We start from the raw sequence: 27,874 nt of genomic DNA on the forward strand, positions 1-27,874 counted from the left end.
TCAGGGCTGTTAGGAATGCACTAATGCACTTTTTAAAAATCAAGAGGCTCACTCCAAGGAGGAAGACAATTGCAATGATTATCTCTTTCTCATTTGGCTGATGGCCTGATAAGAGTTCAGCTTTATAAGCAACATCTGTCTTTAGAAAGCAGCTTTCAAAAAAGAAAAACAGCAAAGGTTAGGAAAGGGGTTGGAGGCAATATCAAATCTATGTTTTGTAGTACAAACACGGAGAGTTACATTCCTATATATACGTACTTAACATGGAAATGGTCCTGAGCACACTAGCTTCTACCTCCAAGTAAACGTACTGCACAAGTGATGGCGTAAACTGCTTCTAAGTCAATAGTGCTAGGTCCACTGACCGTGCAAGGAATTATTATCATCATGCATACTAATGGCAAACTCATTGCCTGAGTGCCTATCATTACATAGCCAAAATGACACTTTCCACACACAAGAAGAAGGTGGCATCAACGGGCATGAGGAAGCTTGAAGGTTTTCAGAAGTATAAGAAAGGGAAAGAGGGGCATGTTCATTTTAGTGAATCATCTTCCCAGGTATGGTAGACCACCTGGGCTGTGAGTTCTGGAAGACCTGCTTCCTGCCTTGCAGACCTTTTTATATCCTATGTCCTTTTAAAATGTGGGGGGGGGGTTGGAGGGGGGTACTGGGTTGATGTTTTTATTTTGATTATATATTTTGTAGTTTTATATATTGATTTTGTTCTGAGACCTCCGGATATAGGGCAGTATATAAAGTCTAATACTAATACTGTACTACTAATAATAAAACCTGGTCTGGAAGTGGCCCCAGCTACAAAAACTGTGGCTGTTGAAGAGGCCAGCAACTACCTTGGCTGACTCTTAATGCAGACCCAGGTCACAGAGCCTGAGCTATGAACTACAATTGGCAGGACTGGCGGCAAAAACAGCAGATATGTTCTGCACTTATTATACTATTTCATTCTCTTGTTAATGTTGCTGTTTAAAATGTGCATTTTTATATTTGACTTCCTTTAGTAATGTTTTATTTTGTAATCTTTAATATTTTAATTTCCTGTTCATTGTGTTGCCTTGACAGTATACTTTATATCTGACTTTCTCTAGTAATGTTCTATTTAATGTGCTGCAAACCACTTTGAGACTTTTTCTTAAAAATATAAAGTGGTATAGATATGAAGTGATTAATAATAATTGATAATAGTTGCTATAGTCGTTAGAGGGGTGAAGTGTAAAGCAATTTATCTTAGATTCAGGTTTGTTGGCAACCAAAAGAACACCAAAACTTGTTTTTTTAATTGTTTTTGTGAGTTGCATTAAATGTTTTGTGCACACTGCCTTGTGAACTAAAGTCGCGAAACAGTATATATGTTTCATAAGTGGGACTTGACAGGCTTAGAAACAAGAACTTTACTTAAAACAAGCTGTTTACTAGGTTGAAGTTCGCTCCCACTGCTTTCTTCCCAAATACCATTTTATGTGTTGACACAAAAGTATGATTTGAATGCTTCTCAGATGAAAAGGTGCAAGACAGGCATTCTATATAGTTAGCATGCAGCTAATTTTCTCTCTGTACTCTGATTTTCCCTTACATTATTACCCAAAGGTTACAGTTTTTTTCAGATACGAAATAAAACACTCAGCTTCTGGGCATTAACAGAGAGAACATGAAAAGGTCACCATGGTGAGCTCATAAGTTCTGCATTCATAACTTGCCTTTCAAAGCAAATAGCCACAACTGCAAGGGCTATTGAAGTAGATCAGTCAGAGCGGCAGGAAATTGTTCACAGCATGATGCACATTTTCTCCTTTTTATTATCACTGTTTTCATTCATAAAGGATCACTTTAATAACCGACAAAGGAAGAAGCTGCCAGGACAACTGAAGTATGCTGCCTCATGCTGTGGCTAAAAGCATTGGTACTTTGTTACTATGAGTAACCACTGCTAAAAATGCTACTGGGGGACACCATTATTCCCTGGTATTAGGACAACATTACCTCCATTTTGCAAAACATGCATAGCTATTTGTGGGAAATGAGGGGTGCTCTGTGCTACTCCTCATTGCAATCCTTTAGCTACATGATGGATCGCTTTCCTTCGCATCTGGATCAATTTTTTACATGCAGTTATGAATGGCAAACAGTGGAGGGGTGCATTTGTAATTGAGTGAACCATCCCCCTCCAAAATCATCAGAAAACTAGCTAGCAAGTCATAAATCAATTCTGGCAAGTGGGATATGAAAATTTGGCCATGGTGTTTAGCCAAGACCACAATTTAACTGGTATAACTTTGTTTAATAACAAAAGAATGTTATTTAGGGTGCATAATTTATGTAAATATTGCCTACATGCAAATACATGTACATGCAGTGCACACAGAAGAACATACTTAAACTGTATTTTTGTTATTAACATTAAAAAAAGAATACACACATAAAGTAAATTCTAGTTTTTCACACACACACACACAAACCAATATACAGCTAGCCTTAGGTTTTGGGACTTTACAGTGTTGTGCAGAAATTCAGTATATAACAGCCATTCCAATGTTATCCAATGTTATTCACATTATTGATATGAGCCAAGAGGCTAACTAGGACAAAGGAACTTTATCGTAAGTAATAATAGACCTAATAACAATGAATAATAATAATTGAAATAGTAAGAATTATTGACTAATAATGAAAACAAATAAAACAAAGGACAATTGATCCTACAACATTTTGCAAAGAGTATTCTTCAGAGGCACACATTTGCAAACATTGAAATCAGGGCTTTTTCAGCCGGAACTCACCTGAACTCAGTTCCAGCACCTCTCAGGTGGGTGCCATTGCTATTCCAAGAGAACAAGGGAGGGGTTCATGGTGAGTTCTGGCACCTGCCCCAACCCCCTAACCCCCCAAAACCCCAACAACAATGGAAGAAAAGTTCTGTTTGACCAGTATTTGACAAGAACCTATGATTTATCTAGTATCCCTAAAAAGTAAATCTCTCCTTTTGAAAGGATTCAATAAGTTCTTCCTGAACTCTCTCGGCATGGTAAAACTAGCCAGGTTGAACAAGTCTCATAGAACTGGAAACTACAAGAATTTTGTCCACAACCTCAGACCACATTAACTGAAACTCATGTAGGCAATTGCAACTTTACTGAAACACCAATAAAAGGCAATTCTGCAGTGGAAACAGAGAAGTTACAGCTTTGCATACTGTCATTTCCTAAGGAAATGAGGACTTTAAAATAAATTAATAAATAAAACACCCTGACGATTCCTGAGACATTAGTTTATAATGCTGCCAACTACATTTTACAAATAGCTCAATCTTTCAAATCCCTCTTTGACAATGATAAATTAACAGTGCTTATAGCTCCAGACAATGTATAATTACCAATTATTTGCAGAATAAAGAGTGAGCAATAGAAGCACATAGTCGTGCTGTAACACGTACTACATGTTCAGGAAGAATGTGCCACTGTTTCAGGCAGCCGCCTCTTTTGTCGTTTGAAAATTATGCAAAACTCTTTCTTCAGCAGATTTTAATTGCCATTACAATGAAACTGCATTTCATATGTTATCTTTGCAGCTTAATATAATGGTTAGCCAATGTGCCTTTGTGCTGTTTTTCCATATATTAGAAATTTTATTTTTAATATTTTTTTAATATTGCTTTTATTATTGTCAAAGTACAAATCAGTCAAAATAGACAACAAAGAGACACATAAATATAAATAATATTTATATTCAAAGACCTAGAAGTACAAAAGTTAAGAATAAAGTAGGCCTCCCTTTCATGTAAAGACAAGACACATTAGGGAGGGAAGAACAATGAAGTGAAAGGAAAGTAGTTGAAAGTTTCTGAAGATCAACAGCAGAGATTATTCTATGTGGAATTAAAGGGGTAATTCTGTTAGTGCTGACATCAACTAGCCAAGTGGGGGAAGGGGGAGATGTTCTTCAGCAACCCAGCTGAGTAGCATGTTTATTGAGGTTGCAGGTGCTCTAATTGTCTGTGTAGTTCTGAGGAAGTTTTGCTCTGTATGTTTAATTGAATATCTACCGGTACCTGTGTGGGTGGTGCTGTGGGTTAAACCACAGAGCCTAGGACTTGCCGATCAGAAGGTCGGTGGTTCGAATCCCCGTGACGGGGCGAGCTCCCATTGCTTGGTCCCTGCTCCTGCCAACCTAACAGTTCGAAAGCACGTCAAAGTGCAAGTAGATAAATAGGTACCGCTCTGGCAGGAAGGTAAATGGCATTTCCGTGTGCTGCTCTGGTTCACCAGAAGCGGCTTAGTCAGTCATGCTGGCCACATGACCTGGAAGCTGTTTGCCAGCTCCTTCGGCCAATAAAGCGAGATGAGCGGCGCAACCCCAGAGTCGGTCACTGGACCTAATGGTCAGGGGTCCCTTTACCTTTACCTAAGTACAGGGCAGGAGGTAAAAAAGAGAGGAAACCTCTCTGTTTCTTTCTCTGTTTTTATTCAGTTTCCTCAGTAAAGTGTAATCAGTATTTCTTTTCTCTCTGGACTCCATCTGTGTTATTTAAGTGACTTTGCTAACAGGGAAAAGCCAGCCGTGTCTTGAAATACTTGACAGTGCAGTAACCGAGAAAGAGAGTCGGGTGTCAGGTGGAAGGGCATTCCAATTGAATGAAGCTTAAGGGGAAAGGGAGCTAGGCATGGAATACAGTAGTCTAAGCAAAAAGAAACTTGATAGCCATAGAACAGGGACGTCCCTTTAGCTGTTGTTGGACTACAACTCCCATCATCCCTGACCATTGGTCATGCTGGGTGGGGCTGGTGGAAGCTGGAATCCAACATCCAGAGGGCCACAGCTTCCACATCCCTCCCATAGAGAAACAGATCCATGGAAGACTATATGGAGAAAGAAGATATTTTTATCTATAAAGGAAGGAGACCTTGGAGGCATTTGAAAGTAAATCCATGAAGTGGACAATGAAGGTAAAAAGAGAAGAGAAATCAGTTAGGCGGATAGGATGTGAGTGTTGGCTGAAAGGAACCAGTGCAGAAACCAAGGGTCAGGAACTCCAGTATGAAAACAAAAGAGCAAACTGAGGATCAATTAAGAGAACTATAATTCCTCTTGATATACTGCTGCACCTCATTCTCAAGGGAGTTAATATTAGACATGCATATTGTGGGATTCCCTTTCAGCGATATGACACGTTCCCATTCAGCGCAGTAGTTATAATGATTGCTGATATCCACCACAGTTCTTGGTCATGTCAACACTCCTCAAAGGAGTTAACTCGATTGGTGGCATACAGCTGGAGTTCTAACTACTGTCAGAAAATAGTAATGTATAAGAGGTCTAATTAGTCTGAAGAGTGCTGGTGTTTTTCTTTTTGTCATGGATTATACTAATCTTCTCAGTGTGTGCTATATATGCAGTCATTGGGTTGACTCCAAAGGGCGTCTTGTAAGAGTGGGAAGTAGACTCGACGCATACAAGGGGGTGCCCCTGATTTATCTCAATTCCTTTTTCAAGATGCAGCCACATCCCACACTAAGAATGTCTCAAAACTGCATGGGAGAGATTCAGGCACATAGATGTGAAGCATTTTTTTCACCCTTCAAAAAAAGAAGAATTTGGGGAACTGTGGTTTAGCCCAGGCTTCCTCAAACTCGGCCCTCCAGATGTTTTGAGACTACAATTGCCATCATCCCTGACTACTGGTCCTGCTAGCTAGGGATCATGGGAGTTGTAGGCCAAAAACATCTGGAGGGCCAAGTTTGAGGAAACCTGGTTTAGCCCCTCACAGAGCTCCAGTTCCCAGCACCCTTAACAAACTACAGTGCCCTCTTTGTGTGGGGGAAATGTACTTTAAATGCACTTTAAGTCTGGTGTATACACAGCCTAGAATTGTGCAATTAAAGTGAATTAATGGGTTCTGTTGCTCTAATCCATTTGAAGAAGAAAAAAGAAAGAATTGGACTCCTTGAGGTTTGGAAACTTAATGGAAAATGCACTAAAAAGTGTGGGATAAGTGAATGACTAGAGGAAAGATGTATAAAATGTCCCACAAGCAAATCACAATTAATTTAGGATAAATGTTCATTGTGATATAGCCATCCCATAAAGAAATCAGAATGAATGCTCAATGAAGACTGGATATAATCTAACCTCCAAATCAGGGTGAATGTGGAATAAATAGGTCACCTGGAAAAGTCCCAACTTTTCAGGGGGCTGCAGTAGGATGATGGGAAAGTTGTCTTCCACAAGAAAAATGTCTGCTCATAACTCTTAGGATCCAACCCAATATTTGTGGCTTTCTTCATCAAATGAAAATGCAAGAAAGAATTAGTTGTATCCAACAGTTACATGAGTGGAAAGCAGCTTATGAAACAGTTTTTTCCTCTCACCCTCCTGTGCCCCACTGGATATGCCCAAAGGCCTGTTCAGAGGGTTAGGGTGGGTTACTATAGGATTGCAACAGGAGAAGCATGACCCAAAATATGTGCTTACATAAGGGGAGGGAACCAATGAACATCTATGTAGTTGGAGCCTTAGAGTTCACTTGCAGCAACATATATTTAGGATGAAGTCCCAGATTCTACCAGCATAGTCCACAACGGAATTAAACCAAAGTACTTGGATTTAAATGGATTGTCTTGCTGAAGTCAGCAGAGCTAATTCAGCTAAAACCAAACTCACGTTGTTGCCAACTGAGGTGTTAAATGCTTACATTGTATTTGGAAATGCAACAGTGGCTATCAAGTAATTTTGTACTGGTTACAGTTTTACCTTCCTTCTGGATATAAACTAGCTTTAATTAATATCAGAAGGATATAACTGATTTGGAAGCATTCCTATTAACTTCTTGGTTTTAAACCAGGACTTTATAATGTACTTCCAAAGAACCAAACCCAGGCCAGCTGTTTTCAGAAACAGACATTTCTTATCTTTCAATATCATTCATTAGAGCATATTAGGGGATGGAAGGAATGCCACAAAACAACAAGGTTTCTAAGTTCCCAGAAGATTTGTTACAAATTCTAAACCAAAGTAGTTCTAGGCCTTAATTTATGTAGACATTTTCCCCTGATATTGGCAGGAGAAGGGGCTTTTTCCTCAGCTAGTGGTAAATATTATATAAATAGAAATTGCTAAAATCTCAGATTCCCAACAACTGGAAATCTTTTTCTGCTGCTCTTGATCTCAAAAGCTGAAACTTCTTCAAGATGACATTAATGTCTCATCTACACTTTGCTAAAATAATAAGGAACGTCCATGTAAATCTACAAGACCGTTTATATTCTACACATCAGTAAGGCATCTTCCCATAAAACTTTTCTGTCAGCAAATCTTATTGTTAATATGTCTTAATCTTACGGGGGGTGGGTGGCTCAGTGCCAATTCACATGTCTGGTGAAAGCATTCTGCACCAAAGATGACCCAACAAGAGATTGATGTAGCTCTGTGACAGAAGCCAGAGAATCCTTGGTTCAACTCTTACCTGATCCACACATTCACTGATTAGCTTACAATACAATCCTGTGCATGTCTATTCAGAGGTAACCACCAGTGAGTTAAATGGGACTTACTTCTTGGGAAGTGTTTATATTAGGGATAGTTCAATGTGGTGTCCCCCAGATGTTAATGGATTCCAACTCTCAATGGATCCAATAACAATGGCCAGTGGTTAGGGAGGATGGGAACTGTAACCCAACAACATCTAGAGGGCACCATGTTGGCTATCCTTGATATATAGGATTGCAGCCTTTAAAGCCATTATTTCAGCCTCAGTGCACCACCACCCCACCATGTGCAATATTGGGCATAATAATGTGGGCATCTTGTAAGGATGATTGAGATGAGAAAATACTTTGCATATGCAGAAATAGATCATATGTAAGGTATTATGATAGTGTTTGTGCATCTATCGTATTAGGATAAAGTGGTGGTGTTGGTGTTATAGTCAGGACAAAGCCATCGCAGCTAGAAGGGCTATAGCTCAGTGGGAGAGATCATGCTTTGCATATAACAGGTCCCAAGTTCAATTCCTGAGATCTGCAGGTAGGTCTAGAGAAACCTTGATGTCTGGTACCATGGAGAATTGCTGCTGGCTATTGTAGACAATAGTGAGATAGTGAAATCAAGGGTCAGTGTCCTTCCTATATTTCAATGGATTACAGTTTGGACTACAGTGGTACCTTGGTTCTCAAACAACTTGGAACCCAAACACTGCAAACCCGAAAGTAAGTGTTCCAGTTTGCAGACTATTTTCGGAAGCCAAACGTGCTCCGTTTTGAGTGTTACGCTTCCGATTTGAGTACCAAACTTCCATTTTGAGTGTTACGCTGAGGTCTGTCTGTTTTTACTATTTATTTTGCGTTTATGTTTTTGCGGCTTTTTTGTGACTATGGAACCCAATTCAGCTACTGATTGATTGATTGATTGATTGATTGATTGTGTGTGACTGCAGTACAGTGATATTTCGGGTTACAGGTGCTTCAGGTTACAGACTCCGCTAACCCAGAAATAGTACCTTGGGTTAAGAACTTTGCTTCAGGAGGGGAATAGAAATCGCGCGGTGGCGGCCCGGCAGCAGCGGGAGTCCCCATTAGCTAAAGTGGTACCTCAGGTTAAGAACAGTTTGCAGTTAAAAACAGACTTCCAGAACGAATTAAGTTCTTAACCCGAGGTACCACTGTACATTGTTTATTGCTTTCATTTTATGGATCAATAGTCTCGTTAGACAGTAAAATTCATGTTAAATTGCTCTTTTAGGGGTTGTTTTTTAAAGTCTGGCACAGATTGATCCATTTTGCATTACTTTCTATGGGAAAGTGTGCCTTGGTTTTGGAACGCTTTGGTTTTAGAACAGACTTCTGGAATGGATTAAGTTTGAGAACCAAGGTACCACTGTATATAATTATTTTCCTCGGCCAACTAAATGTCATCAAGAAATATGTCATTAATTTATAAAAAATGTGTATATACTGCTGTATCGTAAATAGATATCATATATCATAGCAGACTGCAATATGAAAACATAAAACCAAACAATAACATCATAAAAAGTTAAAAACAAGTTAAAGGCAAAAAGAAATTGAAAGCAGACATCAACAGACCATTGTGATTGATGTACTCTTAATTGCCTGCATAGGCCTGGCAGAACAGAAAAGTTTTCAGCAGGCATTTAAAAGTTGGCACATAAGGCACCCGCTGAATCTCTGTTGGCAAGATTATTCCACCAGACTGGGCCAATGACACGAAAGGATCAGTTTCTCATTGTAGAACCCAATCCCAAATTGGTTCAATGAGAAGTTACAGCCCTACTCACTTTAATGTCAATTGTTTGCTAAAGTATTAGGAAATATTCAAAGATGTGATTAACTTAGGTCAGCATCCTTAGATGAAAAGAGCCATTCAGATGTTGGTTGAACTGAACTTATGGACTAATGGCAATGGGTCCTTAACATGTTTGTAGTAGGTCTACAATGACCGCCTGCAAGGGATTTCAGCCTAGCTGGTCTCCATCCAATTTGTACATCTGATGAAGACAATTGCAAGCAAAATCAGTGCTTGGCCAAGTTCTCACATTTCGTGCTGAGAGGAAAGGCTCCAGATTTTTCCAGGACCACTTATTCAGTACATCTGATTATGTGCTACAGTGTCAAAATGTGACTGCAGTCAGCTGCCTTGTAGGCATGCTCTTATCCTTTGAGACCCATAGAGCAACAATTGCTTCTTCCAACCTTCTGCATCAGACTGCATCAATAGCAGTTTGATGCATATTGCAGCTGGATGTCTGAAAAGTGCTGCCAGAACTCGAATGCTTCCTCTGTGGCTGGCTGTCCTCCTTGACAGTGATGGGCTGGGAAATCTCAGGAGAGGATCAGTGCTCAGGGTATTCTGGCAATTCCTGGGTTGGCCAGGGTCCAAGGTGGAGCTGCAGAATTCATTGAAACAGAATATGGAAGTTGACTGTCAAGCAGTCACAAAATCCAAATCACAATGTAAAATACAATAAATGCAAAAATAAATTGCAATTAGGTTTAATAACCTTCTGTATTTACGCGATCTAATGCACCATTGAATCTAATGTGCACCTCAATTTTCAAAACCTTGAAAGCAAAGGAGTATTTGATGGCACCATCAAATCTAATATGCACCCTAACTTTCGTGACATAATTTGGCTAAAAAAGGTGTGCATTGCATTTGAGTAAATACAGTAGTTTATATGTTCTAGTGAGGCTAAACAAGACATTGGATAATAAATGTAATATGAATTTCTAACTGAAAGAGTATCCCTTACAAACTGTTAGTCAATCAGTATTATTATTATTATTACTACTACTACTACTACTACTATTACTATTATTACTATTCATTTTCTCAGTCCCTTTTCAGTCAAATCAAAGTCTCCCATACAGTACAAAAGCACTAAAAATAAAGCATTAACAACCACAAAGCATTAAAAATAGTATTCCATGATTGTAATATTGTGGGCCCAAGGTGCAGAGGAACCACGGGCAGCAAGCCCCAGGTGAGATTGCAATCAACACAAGACAAGCATTTGAGATTTGCATGGCCGTGCCTTCCTTTTATGCCCAGGGAGTGGACCAGAGTAAAACCTGTGTGTGTGTAGGCTTCACCTAGGTCCACTCACTAAGCCACACCCCCAAGCTCACCACAGTTCTTAATAAATAAAATAATATACTGAGGACATTGTTTTTGTTCGTTACTATGTGTGTATTTTTGTGTGCTTATATTGTAAATTGCCCTGTGATCCTCGGACGAAGGCTGGCATAGAAAACTAATAAAATAATGAAGTAAATAATGTGAATTTGCTTGGATACTATTCATGTTGAATCAAGGGTGCTATTTACTATTTAGTCAAATACTGACAATTTTAATAAGGCTTCAGCATATGAATGTGTAACTTGCATGTATACTTAAGCACAAAGCTTAAGTATTGCTCTTGTATTCATATGGCAGTGAATCACACTTTCATTTTGTGTGATGAAATGGTTATATCTCGCACAGCATACTGAAAAATCCAGCCTAAAAGTGAGCGTAGAGTGGGAACTGTGACTGGGGAAAATTCTGAAGTGGCCAGAAGAGCTGGTGGATGGTACTGAAATATCAAATTTAAAAGGGGGGAGAAATGACTGCATTTTAGTGAGTGGCACAAATCGCAGTACTTAAGCTAAGGGAAATGAGATGAGAGTGTTTTTGTACTTACGATTATGTGGCTATGTGGCCAAGCACAGTAATGGAAAATGCTGTGGAATTCAGAGATTCAAATCAACTCACCATCTGCAATAGCAATATAGTTCTAGGAAAGATAGCTGTTCAGTCTTGTTTTGCTTTTGTTTCATAGTGGTATGGTGTAAGATTGTTGCAGGAAGTAGTGAATTGCTGAGAGTGTGGACTTGGACAGACCCAAGAAGAAAACACTAAAATGTGAGTGATTTATTTCAAGCTACAGTAAGCAGAAACCTTTTCAGACTTGAAAACTGTGTCTTCAGATCTGTGGCATTCATTTTTCTAAGTATGTTTAGATATAGCTATACTATTTAAAATTCTGTGTTGAACAGATGAGGTCAGGTTGAAATGGATCTACCAAGATAACTTCTGAGTACTGGATAAATTGTAATTTACTGAGAACAGTTTCTGTTGGTAGGTCTTGTTTCTTCATCAATCTTTTTAAGCCTGTGAGCACATTTTGAATTTTGGGGATGTGCGATGTGTGCCAGTCACAAAATGGTAGCCAGGGTACATGTGATGTCTGCTATAGGAAAGTGGCGTAATACAAAATGGCAGCTTTAGGGTGTGGCATAACGAAACATGGCTGTCATATCTAGAAGAGAAGAAAAAGAGACAGAACAGTGTAGGCATGCCATCTTGTGGATTTATGAGGGGCTGTTTACTGAGACCCTTTGCAATGGCAGATGTGCCGATGCCTGAGGACACTGGTGAAGGCAATCCATTATTTAAAACAATAGTTTTACATGATTGCAAAGGCATCAAGACATATTAAAACTAGAAGGGGAAAAGCAACATTTCCAGGTCCTTTCTAAAAGCGATAAGAAAAGAGAGGCAGTCTAGTGGAAGGATGGGAAAGGGCAGTCAATAAAAAGGCCCCTTTTCCTGTCACCTGCAATCTCACTTCAGTCAGTAGAAGCGCTCTGGGAAGGCTATTGATGGAGATCTTACCAAGTAGGCTTTTGTGGGATAAAGTGGTCCTTTGTGTACTCTAGTTTCCATTTAGGACTTTAACAGATAAAACATGTACCTGTCCAGTGCTATTTTTCTAAAAAAAGAGGTGCCAGAACCAACCATGAACACATCCCTCATTCTCTTAGAATGGCAATGGCGCCCAGTAAGCTGCAGTGATTCAGCTGCCCCACCATGCAAAGAAGGTACAGTCTCCTTTAAACTAGTCTGACTATACCCTGCCCCAACCAACACTGCTTCCACCATTTGCAGACAGAGAATGCCTTTCAATTTGGATATAAATAGGCACATGTGGTCATAAGCCAGATGGGGATTGTCACGCCAGTTAGAGGTGGCCAAATCCATTTTGGGCTAAAAATGCAAGCTGGGCATCCAGGAACAATGCTGGTTTTTTGCTGCCTACGCCGAAGAATTGATGCTTTTGAATTATGGTGCTGGAGGAGACTCTTGAGAGTCCCATGGACTGCGAGAAGATCAAACCTCTCCATTCTGAAGGAAATCAGCCCTAAGTGCTCACTGGAAGGACAGATTGTGAAGCTGAGGCTCCAGTACTTTGGCCACCTCATGAGAAGAGAAGACTCTCTGGAGAAGACCCTGATGTTGGGAAAGATTGAGGGCACAAGGAGAAGGGGACGACAGAGGACGAGAAGGTTGGATAGTGTTTTCAAGGTTACCAGCATGAGTTTGACCAAACTGCGGGAGGCAGTGGAGGACAGAGGTGCCTGGCGTTCTCTGGTCCATGGGGTCACGAAGAGTCGGACACGACTAAACGACTAAACAACAACAACTAGTAATACAACTAATAAGGTTGTATAACATAGCAATAACCACATTATTGCTAGCTGTAGGGAACACATCATTGGGTTTTTCTGTTGGCTATAATATGGGCATGATATATTGGATTGTGGAAGGATAATTTCAATAGGGAAATGAATAAGTTCATATTTCCACTCTCTCACACACCTGCCACACACACAAAAAGGATTTGGACATGAGATATTGTCCACCTTGGCCATATATATCTTGTAAGTGGTTTGTTGAGTACAAAATCATTGCCTTCTACAGACACTGGCCGGTTCATGTTAGACTATAAATGTAATGCAAGTAAAAGGTTACATGAAATCCAATGCAAATACAATTTCATCTCGAACAGCATTCTTAAGTATGAATCTAATTGAACTGTGAGCTCTCTAGCAGTCATTTATTATTATGATATATCCATTCCTTTAAAATAAGCTTTCATGGAAATGGGTAATTGACTTTATTGTACTTTTAACCAAAGGCAATTGACTGGAAAATAGCACTATCATTTAGCCTGATCTTTCATTTGGATTGCTAAAAAGTACATATGTAAGAGAAAGGGCAACCATTAATTGATAGCTTAAGAGGGCTATTGTTTATGTCCTTGACAAACTATTACTACTGCTACTACTACTACTATAACTGTTAACCAAAATGTGGGGTGGTCAGCTTTGTGAAAGTGCTCCTCAGAATTTAGTCACCTACCTTTAAGGATGATAGGAATAGGCATGAGGCATCTTATTATGTACATGGAGGCACCCCTTTTCACATACTCAACCCAATGTAAAGACATCAGGCGGGAGGGCAGCAGGGCAATGTTATGGTGGGGCTAGTGGTGTGCAGTCTACTCCCTCCAATTATTTACTTTATTAATGGATCTTACATGGTTAGGAACAGTGAGGTACCAATTTGTGCTGTGCTATAATAGTGGGTGCTCCCAGTTTTGAGCTTAATATTGCAAATGGGTTGCTGAGATTTGGCATAGGGCAAATAGCTGGTGGTGGTTGTTTTTCCTCTCTCTTAATTTATGAGATATTCCCCAGGGGCGATTAATCTAAATTAAAGAGGGGAGAATATAGGCTAGCATGTTAATGATGAAGCTATGTGGATGCTGGCGGAAATGCGCACATGAGGAGCAACACCCCAACAATCAGAAAGCACCCTAGGCTACCAGAAGTTGATATGGAGAAAGAAATTGGATCTTGGCTTACTGCAAGGCCTAATTCCTGGCTTTATGTATCTGCTAGTCTGTTATTACCTGTTAGTACCAGGTCTTAGATTACAGGGCTGTATATAACTAAGACCTTTAACAAGAAGTAGCACTATCCACAATGGACTATATTTCAGTGACGGTACATTGGAGCAATTTGATCTGGAACTGTGAGAGATGATGTACAGCAGAATTATTTTTGCAGAGCTAAAGTTTTCATACATCTATTTTTCTGGCAAAATTCAGCTTTTAGGTGAGATTACTTCCTCCCATGGAAGTAATCCTGTTCATAAATACAACATGTTATTTGAACTCTAATCATATACCAGTAATTAATGCTCTCCATCAAATTCCAAATAAGTAAGGCCTTCACTGGTGTGAGTGAACATAAACTGAAGTTCACCAGATTCTGTTTTATCTGGTTTGAGGAATCACAGCTGGTTGACCGGAAGAAAAGGATTATGAAATGTAGATGCAGAGGTTACTGTTATCTAGACTAGAACATTCCAGGGCTAGCCCTTCTTTTAAGATTTTGAGGAGTGTGAGGGAAAAGCAGAAATATTTCATTGTTGAAACATCTCCAAGAATTGAAGTTTTATTCCAGCCTTTACTTCCCCTTTCTCACCATCTCCAGGTTCCTAATTCTCACAGAAAGGCAGAAATTTTGAACAAAACATGATTTGCCACCTACTCAACAGATTTTACTAACAATATAATGACTTTGAGGCTGCTCTCTGAATTGTGACTTTTTTCTAATGACTGCTCTTCTTGACAGAAGGTATGGGGGTGGGAGAGAGTTTGTATTTCAAGAACGGCATTGTTAACTCAGCACTAAACGTATTTATTTGGAAGCAAAAAACCTGGGTGTTTAGAATCATAGTCTGAACCCCTCACTCCCTACACCTGACCACCAACAGCTCAAGCAGTATCACACTATCCCACAGAGCCACATCAAAGGCTTTTCTAGATGTCGTTATGCACAGCGAAGGCACAGTGGTTGTCAGGCTACTGCTCTTCCTCATCCAGACAACATTCTCCCACCTAACATATCAGCTTATAGAAACCTCCTTCCCCCCCCCCCCCGATCTTAAACCACAGTGTTATTTTCACTAGCATGTGCATTTTTATCCACACTTTCCCCTAGCATATGTTCTTTTTCACCCACTTCTTGGCAGGAGAACTGCGCTTCAGTTCGTGTTATGTTTCACAAAGTGCAAAGCGGTAGGTTCGCCTTTAAATACGAACTGAATCCAATTATTCCACTTCCCTGCCCAGAGCCATTGACAGGCAGAGCCAGCTCCTTATTGACTATCAGCAGATGGGGAGCTGGCTGAGCGCAAACTAAGGCCATGGGCCAGTGCTCCATTCGCCGTTATTCCGCAAGTGTCACAGAGGATTGTGAGCTATGGCAGGTGAGGCAACTCCAGAAATCCTCTCTGTAAGATTCCCCTGAAAGCGATATGTATGACCCACTCCTCTGTCCCACTCAGCTTTGCCAAACACATAAAGTTTCTTCTTGGGAAAATCAAGTAATTTAAAGCCAAGATTTTGCTCACTCTGGCTCCCAAAACCAAGACTGAAAATAAAAGCAATCTGACCCAATAGCTGCTATCTGAATTGTGTGGGACATTTCAGAGAAACAGTCTATTGTGCACTTCAGCCCCAGAAGATATATTATGCAAGGAGAAAGGGACATAGTAACTCCAGAGACACCCCTCTCCCTTTCTGCTAAATTGAGCATAGTACTGCCTGTGTTTCAGTTTCTCAGAGTGCTTTCTGCCATCTGTTTTTAATTTTTCTTTAATTTCCATTCACGGCCTTTGGACTACTCCCATGTTCAGAAGAAAACGGCAATTAAGGCTAACATTATCTGGGTGCCTCTTCCAGGCTATAAACTTAAAATTGTTGGCATAAGCAAATATTCCGTATCAGTCTTTTACCAGCAGACCAATGTTGTTTTCTATTATTTTGCTTTGCAAACACATGAGTACAGGCATGTTAAGCCCCCACTACTTTCATACTAGTGCTGGTATGTGAAAATACTGGAATATTCATTCTAATTCTAGCCTAAAGCCTGCTGCAGTCCAGCCAGCCATGGAAAGGAATGTCCTTCATAACAGCTCTGTGAAGGCACAACATAGATTCTTGCCAATTTATCAGATGAACAGAAAGGAAACATCATTCCAGAGGTGACCCAAAGTGCCACCATATAAGCCTATCACACTTGTCACATATTAGCATGACACCCACCATACATGTTTTAAGACAGGAGTGGGGAATCTGAAGCCCGGAAGGCTCCTTGGGAAGACCCCCTGACTAGCCTTGCTTCACACCCTCTTTTGAGTGTTTTTGCCTGCCTGGAATGTGTCATTGACCCCGATCATGATTCATAGGAGCTAGAAAGGGGTGTCTGTATAACCTGATCTACACTTATTGGTCCATCTATTTTACCTATGCCCCACCGATGAGAAGGGAATGCTGCCTTCTTCAGATGTCTCAGCCCTGTTTTAAAGTCTGTAATGCATCACTCTGTTTCAGATACGCAATGATTGTGGTTTCACCGACTAATATTGTGAGCATAATCCAGTCAAAATCAAGTCCTATTGCTACTAATGGAAGAGTGGTGAATGTTTGCTTAAGTCAGCAATGGAAATAAATGGAACTGGCAAGCATTGTTTAGAGAAGAGATGAGCAAGAATCTTCCCAGTCCGACCAGGTTTACCTATTTCAGGTATGTCCTACAACCTGTTATTCCATGTGCAAGCAACTAGAATGATTGACACGTTGTTGTTGATTCCACATCCTCTTCTGGAGGACAAAAAAAGTTTGCAAAAACATTCATAAAATGAATGCCAGCTTGGCTCCTGGCCTAGATATGGTCCGTTTGCAAGCTATTACCTCCATTGACCCCAATGGAATTATTATTTTTTTGGCAAGCGATAACAACATCTGGCTGCATGTGGAAATGATCCTTGATGCCATCCAGATGTGCTGTTTGAAACAACAAACGAAACCTTTGGGCCACAAGTGCCCAGTTGCTAGTGGACCTACAGTACTACAGTTTTTCTCACAGATAGTTACAGAGTTGTTTACCATATTGATCTGTGGCATTAGAAGCATGGTGAGAACTGAATAGCTACTGTAGACAGTTAACCTCTTGTCAACTACTCTTATCTGTATTGTTTTTAACACTCGACTGGGAGCCGCCCAGAGTGGCTGGGGAAGCTCAGCCAGATGGACGGGGTATAAATAATAAATAATAATTATTATTATTATTATTATTATTATTATTATTATTATTATTTCTTTCATCCCTCACTTCCCTCCTCTCCTTTGCAGTTTTCCATTCTCAAAATGAGGACTATAAAATTTTTAGGTGAATTATGATCAGCTTACCAGGAAAAGATACGCAAAGTGTTCTCCTGCTACCACTGTGCCCACCCACCTTTTCCTCTTGCTAGGGTTCCTGAGCTTTTAACAGCTACATATCTGGCAAGAAATCAACAAGTACTGCTTTCACAGCATAGTGAACAATGAAGATGGGTCTATCCATTGACTTTGTGCCTTCCAAGAAGCTAGTCGATGTACACAAATCCTGTCAGCGGGGCAGTGGAGTGGGGCAGAGATAGCAATTCTGATTTATGTACTTGCTCATTTTAGAGTATGTCAGTATTGCTGTTGTGAGTCATACTGATTATATGCAGCACTGTTTGCAAAGTCAAGGCTGCATTTATTCTAGGCAAATAATATTAAGAAGTTCTTATAAAAGAGAAAGGACATATAATTTGACATATAACTGATCAAGATCTTGTACCACTCAGCTTTCTCATGTTGAAGAAAACAAGAGCACATATCAGGATCATTTTATTATTGTTTGGAGAAACAATTAAGTTAACATTTACTTCTCATTAGGATTCAAGATACAGCAAAACAACCCCTTCTCACTGAATGTTGGTCCATCTTTCAGAAAATATTAAGTATGCATTAGCTTTGGAAATTGGATCTTGGTTTTGAAAGACTTTCTTGATGGACTAGCATTACAAAAGTGCTTTTGAATAAATATGCAATTATAATGAATTTCCAGAAAGCATTTCCGCCCTGCCCCCCCCCCAATTAACAATACAAAGAAAATTCTTTACAGGGGATTCTTTGGCCCAAAATAAACTTTTCTTAATCTCAAATACAGGCTTGCTTTCCACAAACTATGGCTCTTTCTCGCTCTCTCGCTCTTTGTCTCTGTTTCCCAGTATTCCCACATCCTCTGAATAATCAATCTTTCCTCCCCTTGCTCTAGGAATGTAGTAGAATGATGCTGCAGCAATCCATTTTGATTAATTTTGAGATTAGATTCTGTTTTATCACAGATTAATTGCATGCTGGTCTGGGCTGCACTTCCCCTATTGCAACTAGAGTTGTGCAGAATTATAAAGATATTTGAGATTTTGTGCAAAAAGTATGCAGTTGAGAGGCGCGAAAATTCTTCTGCAAAATCCTTCTATCTTTGAGGGTTTTCATCAATTTAGTTACAATGCATCTGAGGGTGAATAAGGGATTACCACTGCCTTCATTCTGAATAGGGAAAAAAGAATTAATTGTCATCGCCCAAGCAATAACTTACAATACTGCACTACCAACTTAATTTCCTGCCACCACTCTACAATGAAATTTTCACCCTGATCCAGTTATGGTTGTGTATAGTTAGTTATGCATGAGCAGTTGGGGCAAGTATTCAGCTGTACATCACATATCTCCATCCACATTCTAAACCAGATTGTCAACTTCAAATTGGAACCATTAACCTGCTTGTCACCTTAGCAATGGGGAAACATTTACTCTTCTCTGAACATCTACACCCTTGTGAATATTGTTCTGCCTTTGCACTCATACAAAGGGTGCTTCTCAAAAACGCCTATGAAATGACACACAAACAGACACTGTTTCCGCACTCCTTAAAAACAACTGCTTGTCTCTATGGTATTCATTGTGCCCAAATTAATAAATCACTGAAATTCCCAGTGGGACTGAAACTTTGAGAGGTCAAGCTAGAGTGGAAGTAGTACAGATCAGTTTCTCACAGACACGCTATTAGAACATCTGTTTGTGTCCTCGATGCCTATTAAGATGTTTACACTGCTAATTGTAGGCATAGCATAGCTACCTTTTTGTATTTTTGTTTTTCTACCAACCTCAGCGGCACAACATCATATATCTAACTTAGGCCAACTGTCAGCATGCCAATTAGTCAATGCCATATATATTTGTATCAGGTACATTCATTTGATAGATGGTCAAACTCACTGGAACTAATAACCTATGAAATGCTTTGCTAAGACTATGCCCATATCAATTTTCAACGGCAATGTCTTAGTTTAAGAAACTGATTTCTTGACATTTCCATGTCCAGGAATTTTATGTGCAACACAGACACATATGTTGGGAGATTTTACACTAGTCTTATTATGCTTTAGTAACAATGGTGTGCTGTAGTTTGGACCTCATTATTTACTAGATTTTCAAATAAGGCTACATCAAGATTCTATAAGAACTCACTTTGCCTAAATCTTTTCGGCTCATTTAGCTTGTGTCTATATCAGCGTAAATTGTTTCAAAAATGATAGCCAATTAGAATTACAATACAAAACTAAACTAAACTATAAACAGTTGTAAAAGAAAATAATATTGCATCTTTTTAATTTTGTTACCAAGACAACTGACAACCCTTTTCCAGCCCCTTATTACTGACACCAAGAACTGCAAATGATAATGCAGACCCTCAGTCAACCTATATATTAACTCCTATTTTCATTATATCTATTTGTGGCCTTGCCCACTAAGTTTGATCTACCTGCTCAGTTCTGGTTTGCACTGAGCTCAGCTTGTACACTGAACATGTCCCATAAGCCAGGGCCACATTTCATTGGATACTACAATTGGACACTGACCTATTCTGAACAAAGGAGATGTGCAAACTGCTTCTCATTGTGAATGAAAAAAGGTGCCTTTTTATTCCCATAGATGTTTGGGGGCTGATGTGGGATTTGCCTACACATTTCTGTGGTCCTGCCTCTTTTTCTGCTCTTCTAGATGTGACAGCCTTTTTTGTGTTATGCCCCCATAACAGTCATTTTGTGTAATATCAATCTCCCACTCACACACAAGAGAGCACTCATTTTGTGACTGGCGCCCATAACACTTTCTGAGGATTACAAATGTACCCAGTGGTCCAGAAACATTGGCAACTCCTGCCTTAGAGCCCCAGCACCTCTCTTTTTGAAAATAAAACACTTACTCCCTGTATAATGACTCTGGGAATCATTCCACAACAAGAAACACCAGAGAAGGGTTGTAGCGGTATGTTCAATGCCTAGCATCTCCAGGCACCCCTGTCTAGGCTAAGAGCATATTTTTATCAGTTAAAATAATGCTGATGAACCAATGATTTGACTCAGTATAAGGCTGTTGCTATAATCCATAATAACCCTGAATTGACACTGTTGCTCCATTGTGACTATTTCTACACAATCTCATTTCTCTCTATGGGACTAAACCGTTGACTGCTTTCTTAGCAGTCATGAAAATATTTAATTAATTTGCTTTTATAACTTGAGTAAAGGCAGGCTGTTAATTTCAAGATTCTGATCCTTGTTATATTCAGCGCCTCAGGCCTTGCCTGCCATGCAGGTACATTCAGTAAAATAAACACAAACAGTTTCCTCATCCTACTCACTTCATTTCAGCCCAAGTAACCTTTGCATCAGCCTTAAATAAGAGCTAGAGGATGCTTCTAGCAAAATAAGTTACTGACCATATCCTTGGCTAATAAACACCTAGGCCTGTGGCCTGTAGTTTATTTAGCCTAGGATATGGTTATTGCTCATTAGGAGAAAATACCCTCAAGTTATTATTTAACAATCTTTAGCTGGGGAAAAATTGGGGGCGGGGAGTAACATATGGTCCAGCTGTCCACGATTTCACCTGAAAAGGTTTTATCAACACCTTTAGCAAAAGCTGCCTCAGGCAACTCATAAAAACATGGAGAAGTCAATACACCCAGAAGAGCTGAATAAATAAAAATAGTAGTGGTACATTTAATGTATACCTTTCATTCCAAGGCACCTCTACAGCCTAGAGAAATTTCACACTAGACATAAATGGTAGTATAAGGCGGCACAGGTCAGGAATGAAGAATCCCGACAGTGAGGGTTTCAGGGGCAATGGTATTTCAGTGTGCAGTTGTTGTCAAGTTGTTAACTATGTGCTCCTGTGAGGTAAGCCACAATCTCACTGTATGGTATGTCAACACACTCTCATAGTTGCCCTTCTGTGACTTTAGATATTGTAGCTCTTCATGTGAAACTACTCACGGTTTCCTCAGTTTCTCATCCTGCTGACGACCCAACCCCAGATTAAATCAGTGGTTGGAGGGGTTTGTAACTGTAGTAATTTCACAGAACCTGTCACTTTTGAACGGCTGCTACCCAAAGACAAAGAGAACACCTGCAAAGGACTCACCTAACTGGCAGTGGGAAAACAGAGAGGGCTGTTTGGCTCTTGTTTCGTTGGGTAGATGGTGTTTAAATAGCCACATTCAGTTTCCATTCACATTCCATGTATATTCTGTCCCTACAGCAGAGAAGAGAAAATACAGTTAAAAGGTGTTTACAAGCCAAGTCAACTCTGTGATTTGCTACTTGCGTTCATTTTTTGCTTGAGAGGCACACACCTATAGCAGACTTTAAGTCGGCATTCCACAGCCATGAAGAAATTTCTTGTTTGTAAACCAAAGAGGAAGAATTATAAGCCAGACACTTACATCACCTGGCAGATGTGTTTCTCAATCACGTAAGTTTATTTAAGGCTTCCCCCCGACCTTTCTCTCTCTCTCTTTTTTTTTTCTTTAACATGAATTGGAATGGGCTAGAAAAGTGGGGAGAAAGTGGAAAATAAAAGGAGGAAACACATGCTGCATTTTTTTTTTTTTAAGTAATTAATTGACTTTGCTTTCCTAGCTGCACTGTCAGAACTACCAAGTCCTCCTCTGTGTCTGGAAGTAAATAAATTTTCCCTACACTTGTCCGAAACTCTATAGCTACTGGTAGAACGGTAACACATAATAACATGGTAGCGACACATAAAGCTGTCAGTCTTAAAGGGAAATGGATTCCGAAGCTGAGGGGGTAAACAGACTAAATCAATTTGAACATGCATGTTAAGGTCTGTGAAAGGGCAGAGTTTAGTGCTGCTAGGCTGAAAAGCATTTGTCTCTGTCTCATTGTATTTCCCTACCATGCAGTGGAATACACCCACAGGCCTCTTGCTTGGCTCCAGTCAGGCTCCGTGGCTGATTAATGACAGCTGGAGGTGTCCAGTAATTTCCTCACCTAATAATAAACTACAGTCCAAAAAAGAGTGGTTCCCTCGGGCCCGCCTTTAACAGAACTGTACTCGCCACCAGTAGAAAGCCAATTACCATGTCTGAGATAAGGCACATTTAAGCAGCTTTCCAGTGCCATTTAGTTGGCTTTGGGCACCTCACCTTTGTCTACCTTTGGACAAGCTAGGTTCAGATAATGTCTGGGTCAGTTATATAATGACCTAGTGTCTTTGTCATCCCTGCAGGACAGAACCTAAATTGGAAGACTGTCTCGTCTAAGCACAGATCAAACAGCCTACAAGCAGCCACACCAACGTAAAAAAAACACACCAATGGCCTCCGCTCCCTTATTCTTTTTCCCAGGGTCACCAACTTACACAACGATGACTACTGTTTCTGGGGCTTAAGCAATCAGTCTGCCTCACAACATCCTACCCGAAGGGGCCCACTAAAAGATTTTATAGGAGAATTTATTCTCCGCAAGAACTTTTCCAGATTCTGTCAGCAATGAAAGATGTGTGTGTATAAAATATGTAGTTAATAAAGGTTGCATTATTTAAAGGGGAGATCTCTTTCCTCATAAAATACTAATTTCTGCATTAACAAGCATGCAAAGGTTGAGTAAATTAATCATGTCCTTAAACATAAGCCAACAGTCCCACCCTCTGCTTTGCCCTGTGCTGCACTACCTTACGTTCAAGAAACATCGACATGATTTATTCAAGGAAGCTTGCATGGACTTCTAGGGGTGGGGGAAATGGGCCTGGAAAGCATAATGTGGCTTTTTTAATTAAAAAAAAAGTTAAAGAATATAGAAGGTTTAGCTGCAACAACATTTCTACATACTTGGAAGCTGTGTACTTTAAAAATCAAGGTATTAGTACATTAGCTTGTATGAAGAGGAACCCAAGATATTGTAGGACAAAGAATAAGGTGAGCTTTTTGATGCTCTGGAGTGAAATCTTGTTTTGGAAGGAAGTGTACAAGAACCTGAGGAGGCGGCAAATACAAGATTAGGCTTCTAAAGCTATGTACACATTAGCAGCTTCAAAACACAGTGAGGTTGCTTTCCCTCAATGAAGTTCAAGTTGCATTTGCATGTTGAGGTGCATAAAGGAGACGGAGTGTGGATGTCATCACCTGATGTGCATAACATGTTCGGTTTCCTCATGGCTGCGTACCCCCGTCCTATACATGAAGCTGTCATCTGTGCACATGCTGCCATCTGGATGTGTGCAACAGCTGTCTCAAATGTACACACCTCACCTCAACTGCAAATTGAACTTGTGTTTTCAAATCAGATGGAAATTGGTCTGAGGGGAAATGCATCAAACAGGAGTATTTCTAACCACAAACTCGCCAACCTTACTTCATGTCTCTCACTCCAGTACTTCTCAAGAAACTACAGGGCGGATATGGATTGCAGCTGATGTCACGTGTACACGGCTTCAGAGAGCAGTAACGGAAACATGCTGGAGCTGGAGCAAAAGTATATGGTAATGTGTACACAGCCAAAGCATTGGTGTTCTTTGGAAAAGGCAAGAAGCCCAATGGAACAGCCACGCAAAGAGTCTGAGAAGGAAGCTGTCTTTTAGAAACAACAGAGCAGATTATTTCGCATACACTAAGGTCTCCTGCTCTTTTAGAATCATAGAATTGTAGAGGTGGAAGGGACCCTGAGGATCATTTAGTCCAACCCCCTGCAATGCAGGAATCTCAACTAAAGCATCCATGACAGATGGCCATCCAACCTCTGCTTAAAAATCTCCAGTGAAGGAGAGTCCACCACCTTCCGATGGACTCCATTCCACTGTCAAACAGCTCTTGCTGTCAGGAAGTTCTTTTTGATGTTGAGTTGGAATCTCCTTACTTGTAACTTGAATCCACTGGTTCAGATCCTACCCTCTGAAGCAGGAGAAAACATGTTTGCTCCATCTTCCATGTGACAGCCCTTTCAATATTTGAAGATATCTTTTTCTCTCACTGCTGCTAGTGGTGCTCCATTAAAGATCTAAAATACAGGTTGCCTTATTAACTTACTGGCTGAATTTCCTTTCCTTTGGAATCCTCTAGTGCACTCTGCACAGCACGAAAATGATCCTACATTAAACTATTAGAGGTAAGCACAGCTGACTACCAAGTGAAGAACAACGAATAACTGTTTTCCATCCATCTGTTTATCTGAAATGTTCCAAAAACTAGTATCTCCTGTTAAAAAATAATGCAACTCGGACAACTTCACCCAAAAAAGAAAGAAAAAAAGTTCTTTTAAAAGGATTATTCTGTCAAAAAAGATTTGTAATATTTAACTTACATTTTCCCTGACACTGAAAGAGCGGAAGACTGAGTATCCCATTTCCTCTGTGTCTGAGCTGTTTTGTGTTTCAGAAGTCATGAATGCCAGTGTGTTTTTTTCCAGAGCTGCTTTCTAACTGTAGAAACAGGATGTATTTAATCCCAGGAGCAGGTAGGCCAGGAATGTGTCCTGGTACAGATTCTAATCTCACATAGAATCACATATCAGTATTTGGAAGGAATAAAAAATTGTTCTGTACATTAATGTATGCTTGCAATTCACTATATATGTGTTTCTTCACATGGACACTGAGAATGCTTAAACTCTCTGGCTGGCAATGGTGGATTACACTGGTTGTAGTGGGTATGAGAGTTTCAAAGGGCAATATAATATAAATTTATTTACCGTTATGAATTCTGTTTTCTTCATCATTTCTCTGCTCTTCCATCTCCTCTATTTTTTCTCTCTGCTTGAGTAGTTCTTAGTATTCTCTCAGTTGCTCCTTTAATGAAAAGAAATGTGAGAAAACATTATTGCCATAGATATTGCTGAACGCCTGATAGGGAATATAATAAGAAATTGTCCAAACATTACTTGCTGTCACAGCAAAGCAACTGGCAGTACTGCTCCATCTAACCTCCCTGAAAACCTCAATGCAACTGCATTCCACGGCAGACCTTTACAGTAGTCTGGCCTTGAGGGTCCAAACCAAAGGAACCCTATCTGGGTGTTCTTTGTTCCTGTGTTGAGTAACATCTAAGCAATGAGCAGGGCTGTACCAAGCAGCCCAACCCCTTATGTTGCACACTTGCTAATGTCTGTAATGGGGAGTGAGAGGTATGTGCCTTCACACATATGAAGGCACACACCTGTGTATGTGAAGATTGCCCCAGAATCTTCAACACTGTGTGGTCAGCCAGAACGTTCCCATGTGATGTACTTGCAAATGTCAAGGGAAGTGTGTGCAATGCCAGGTGTGGGACAACCAGTGAGGCCCCCACTCCTTGTTTCTGTGTTGTTCAACATAGGAATGAAGGACGCTGAAATTAGACCGAAGTGTCATCATAATGCTGGCACCCCTAAATGGATTTCAGCAATATCCACCACTCACAACTAGGTGTTTCACTTTCCCATGACAGAAATTGTCTCATTTCCTAACAAAGAATTTAATAGTCAAGCAATTAAGTATTATCATACTGACTCAAGCCAAATTAAACAAGAAGGAATGCAACCATTATCTGCTATGTATGGGTTTAAATTTTATGAGCTATCTGATGTCATGTACAATAAAATTTTATGACTGCACTTTATTAGAATTTATTGTGTTATAATACAATTCATCCTTTATATTAACTGTAATAGTCATACACCTTTCCCCCCTCTCATGTGATAGGTTTATTTTACTACAACATAAAGGAGGAATCTGGTCTGATAATCCACATGGAGAAAAACTGATTATCTGGTTCTTTATCAGTCTAGCTTACAATCCAATGTTGCGACCAAAACTGTCTTGGGCAACATTATGAATGACCTGTCCTGGGATATGGGTAGAGTGAATGCAAATCCTGGAACCCTCAAGCCATCAAACTAGGGATGTTCTAGAATTCCACTGCTCACCGCAAAAGCAGTTGAGACTTTGCAAATGTTCAAGCTGAATGCTGTGTGTGAAGCTGCCTTTTGAAAAGTATTTTGAGGTGCTGCATATGAAGGCAGAAGGGAAAGCTAGCAAGTAAGATGACAGCATTTGCAGCCCATTTAAAGAATTGACCCAGCAGAGGTCTAGGTTGTCCCAAAATGACTGCATAATTATTTTTAATTTTTAAACAGTGCATCACACCCCAATCTGAGTTTTCACCCCATCCCAAATTCCATGTGCTTTTTTGGAATGGTCTGGATTCAGCTCTAGGCTGATGAACACATATGTGTTCATCGCTTACTGAGTGCAGCACCAAATGGTAACTTTCATATATGTGAATGAGCTGTCAGATACCAGGCCCCAGAAACTGAATTTTTTATCACTTCACACATAATGCTTCTTTTACCTTGTTTTTATGTTGCAATGGCTCACCAACAATCTATGATTTAAACAATCTCTCTCTCTATAAAAACTGCAATGCAACTATGAAATAAAGTTGTCTCTGCTGCAGTTTATTTTAAGAACATTTATGATGACACTGAACACAGCAATGTGCTTCGAGACTGACACCACATCCATAGAAGTCAATGGGGGTCCCACAATTGAGTTCAAGAAGTATTTGCTTTGTCCCTTAAAACAGTCTCAGTGGATTAAGAGCAAAACACAAAGTTTAAGGGCGGGGGAGAGTGTTTTAAGCAGGATTGAAGATGTTAAAATTGTACTCTGCCTGTAATCTGCTAATCAGCTTGAAAAACTGATATATAGATAAGCATCTGCATTCTTTTGAACTTCCCCCCTTTTCATTCTTCGAAAGGTGGACCACACTTTGTAAGAAGCTGGTTCTCATTCAGTGACCTCCCCAGTTTCTTTAAACTCCACTCTTATCCCTCAACACTGCCTCTTCTGTGTTGAGATTATGTGTTCCCATACTACAAAACACGAGAACAAAGTTAGAGAAGAAAAAGGAAAGCTGGTCTACTGTCAGAACCGAGGCTTATCGCAGCAGCCTCCTATTTTTAACTCGATTGCAAACGATATCTGTGATCAAAGGGCCAGAACCCCTGAAGGAGCTTATGCAAACAGCATGGTGGCCGGAATTCTTCCTGATGATTTGTAAGCAGGAAAGGACTTTTGACATGAAAGACAGCTTAAACAGCACAAGAATAGCAATAAACCATCTGTAAAATGCTTAACGTTGCCCTTGAACTAATGCAAATTTGTTCCAAACAATTTTTCCCCCTTTTCCCTTTTTCTCCTCCTTGCAAACTCTGGATGCCCTGCTGGGGCATTTGAACAGTCACATGTTCACTATACAAAAGCCTGTATAAGCAGGGAAATACAGTGTACTAA

General features: G+C 40.0%; 2 long non-coding RNA genes across 3 annotated transcripts in view; one reads left to right on the forward strand and one right to left on the reverse strand.

The window, feature by feature from the left end:
* LOC310852549 overlaps positions 1–26,193 on the forward strand; it is a 99,247-nt gene extending 73,054 nt beyond the window's left edge. The window contains exons 3-6 of the long non-coding RNA XR_014568250.1: positions 14,853–14,996; positions 16,757–16,949; positions 21,848–22,060; positions 22,838–26,193. This is a non-coding gene — a long non-coding RNA (uncharacterized lncRNA). The remainder of the gene's footprint in view (positions 1–14,852; positions 14,997–16,756; positions 16,950–21,847; positions 22,061–22,837) is intronic.
* Positions 7,972–27,874, reverse strand: part of LOC310852556 — a 143,917-nt gene continuing 124,014 nt past the window's right edge. The window contains exons 3-6 of one of the 2 annotated variants that reach the window (XR_014568259.1): positions 25,294–25,390; positions 21,731–21,841; positions 17,615–17,707; positions 7,972–9,916 (exon numbers count right to left, since the gene is read on the reverse strand). This is a non-coding gene — a long non-coding RNA (uncharacterized lncRNA). The remainder of the gene's footprint in view (positions 9,917–17,614; positions 17,708–21,730; positions 21,842–25,293; positions 25,391–27,874) is intronic. The other variant, XR_014568258.1, reaches the window with a different exon arrangement.

Source organism: Podarcis gaigeae (assembly GCF_964106915.1).
Source record: "Podarcis gaigeae genome assembly, chromosome: 9".
NCBI classification, from domain to species: Eukaryota; Metazoa; Chordata; class Lepidosauria; order Squamata; family Lacertidae; genus Podarcis; species Podarcis gaigeae.